Source organism: Leptodactylus fuscus, chromosome 8 (genome assembly GCF_031893055.1).
Source record: "Leptodactylus fuscus isolate aLepFus1 chromosome 8, aLepFus1.hap2, whole genome shotgun sequence".
Taxonomy (NCBI): domain Eukaryota; kingdom Metazoa; phylum Chordata; class Amphibia; order Anura; family Leptodactylidae; genus Leptodactylus; species Leptodactylus fuscus.
The window spans coordinates 69740349-69743651 of NC_134272.1; positions in this window are offsets into that span (position 1 = coordinate 69740349).

Consider the following 3303-nt stretch of genomic DNA (forward strand, 5'->3'; position numbering starts at 1 on the left):
CCCGAGCCTCTGCATGCCTTTATCGCCTACTTAGTGATTTTATTTATTACCTATTGTCATGTAAAGCCATTTAAAACCAGATTGATAGGTCAATGTGATAAGAAAGCAAAGTGCTTGGAGAGAAGAGTTACAGATCTCGTGCAGATGTTACCAATGGTCCCAATGCCATAGGGCTTGCTTATGTTTCCATACGTGTTGTTAGCATCTCCCTTATTTATTTTTGCCCAAAATCAGGATTGTAAAACAGCATAAATAAAGTAAGGCGGCGTTCACACAGCTGTTATATGTCTGCATTATACAGTCCGTATTGCTGTTGGTCTAATGACTCGAGCTTACAGCAGCACAATTTCTTGCAATTGTGCTAGTTCAGGTCATTAAATCTGTGGTCGGGACTGATTTTTCAGAAGTATTCTGGCCATGTAAGTGCAGATTGACGTAGAACTTCCACACAAAAAAAATTCCCTTTTGGAAAGGTACAGGATGCAAATTGTAGTAGAAGTCATTGTCCTACCATTGGTCGTAAATGAGTTCACTTCATTCTGGTCCTCAGCTGTGTCATGTGACCAGCACGCAAACCCTTCACCTGACAATGCATCTTTGATAAGGTTTATTAATCTTTCTGCACCAGTTTTCTGATCTAAAAAGCCATATTTTATAAATGCCAGTTACAACGGGTGGTTTGACACCACCAAGCCATCAGCCCAGTCAGATTTATTATTATTATATGGAATATATCTCATCAGAGAGAAATGTTTTCATCCTACCCTTCTTCTACTAAACTATCTTTTACTCTGAACATCACTAGTCTGTGTCAAGACAGCCCACAGGTCACATGACTCAAATGACTTATGCCTATAGAAGTCTATGGAAAGGAATGAAGGTGTGAACAGGAAGTGCAGGAGATAAAGAGAACAACCCAGGATTAGCTTGATGCTGGAGCTGAATATGAAGCTTCCTATCACAACCAAAGCACTTTATCCATATAGGATCCCTTCTATGTATATGTTCTGCATGATCCTGGGGCTGTTTCTGAGTGATAGGGAAATTGTTATGGAGCAGATTCTCCTGTACTCACTGTGTGCAGTGTATGGCAGCCTGTCTCCATCCACCAATTTAGAGAAAACTATGAATTATACAACCGCATGTAGCATGCAGAGGGGGAAGCTTCTGCAACAAAAAAAAAAAAAGCTGCTTTTCTGCAGCGTGGAGCCTTAGTTATTGTAAAGTCCCGAGACATCTCTATTTATGGCTAAAGCTAAATATTGTGAAACCGTGGCAGAAAAACAAATATGAAAAAAAACAAAAATGGTTGCGTTTTTAATTTTTCCCTGCTCCACCAATATAAATTATGGGAAAAACACAGCGTTCCCGCAGGATTTTTTAAATAATATTTCCGGAGTGTTCCTTTCCCCCACAAACTGTGAATGAGAGACACAATTTTATTGCCTTTGCTGGAAAACATTGCAGTCTAAGGTCGGTTAACATCTGCGCCCGGTCTCCGCTTTAGTCAATCCGGCGGGTTTCCGTCTTCTGCGCCAAGAAACTGGACTGGGGAAGGAAACCTGGCGGTCAGTTTTGAAACCCATTCACTTTAATGTGTTTGCAAAGTGACCGCCCTTTGCATCTTCTGGTCACCATGGCTAATCCGTTTTTGTTTTTTTTAACTGGACACAAAGTCTCGCATGTCTCATTTTTGTGTCCAGTTAAAAAAAACGGTTTTGCCGCGGAGAAGCAGAAGACACACTCTCACTTTGCAAACCCATTCAAGCGAATGGGTTTGAAAGCTGACCACCAGGTTTCCGTCCCCTGTCCAGTTTCTCGGGGCAGAAGACGGAAACCCGGCGGATTGTTAAAACAGAGACCGGGTGCAGGTGTGAACCCGCCCTAAGTGGAAATTTCGCAATGTGTGGCCTTGGCCTGTGGGTAAGGCCAGAAGAGAATCGAAAGTAATGGGGGAATAGAGGAAGATCTTGCCATTCTCCTTCCCACTGCATCCACGTCTTACTTTGGCTAAAAAACACTATAGTTCTGGTTTCTCCCAACATGACGCTGTGTGTAACCATACTTTATGGTCCCCCCTCCCCACGCTGCTTACTATGTAAGAAAACTCCCCCATTATAAAGAGGTGATTTCACCAATTCTCATTATTCCGGTCCCAATTCTCCAGTCGCATTACAGGCCGGACACATAAGACATTTGTCATTACATAAATTATTAGTCATTTTTAAAATGAACCTGTCACATTTTGGAGCAAACAGTTGTGGTTAAATTATTTACTGGTTATTGCTTTCAAGGTTTTCATTCTAAGAAAAATGGGACACAGATTTTCAGCCGTGTCTTTGCAGTTTTAGGAGAATTGTGCCAACAACGACTATGGGCGGGGGATTTATTAAGACTAGTTTTATAATGGCTGAGATATAATTGACCCCCCAGCCCCCAGTCTCTGTTTCCTTGTATTATACAAGAGTCTTCATGAATGATCTCCATGTGCCGTTCATGACCTCCTCGGACCCCTACATTTCTTATAATGAGCCTGGGCCGTAAAGTGGAGTGAGTTTTGCTTGCGGACTCTCTACAAACATGTGATAATACATGAATGTGTGTATTGGGCCATAATAAAATAATTGGACACTGTGCTAGTCGTAAAAAAATATAGTTAGAATGCAGTTATGTGTACGGGGGCTTCCATCGTATTGCGGTAAGGTGCAAGGGAATCAATAAAGATGTGCAGGATTTCACAGAAAGGAGACAACATTTTCTAATAAAGTATATCACAAATTTTATGAATGGTACAAATACGGCCAAAAAATGTAGTTACACTTTAAGACTTATGTTCCCATGTAAAGGTTACAGAATGAGATAGCTGTGCTCCACTATATGGGTGCAATGTTATATTTAGCTTTACCTTGTTCATGTGATTTTTATCTTTCACACTCCCTGTTGACCGAATGGAGATTAGTTCTGTACAGCAGTAAGTCATTAGGACACAGGACTAACTTATAATGCCATCTGCCTACTAAGGTGCCTTGTAGGGGAATGTCCACACCAAATATTCATTCTTAAAGGGCACCTGATTTTTCATGAAAAGTTGAAATAAGTGCAGGGTCTTGCTAAGCAGCCTGTTCTGACTGTATGACCCTTCATACATGATGTCCTATTGACTTTTCTGCTGCTAATGATCACATTATAGCTGAAAAGAGATTATTTTTGTCTCTCATCCATTAGTTGTTCTACCATATTGCCAGGAGTAACTGTACAATTGCAAACAAATACTATGAGCAGATTCATCCCCTCCCCTCTCCA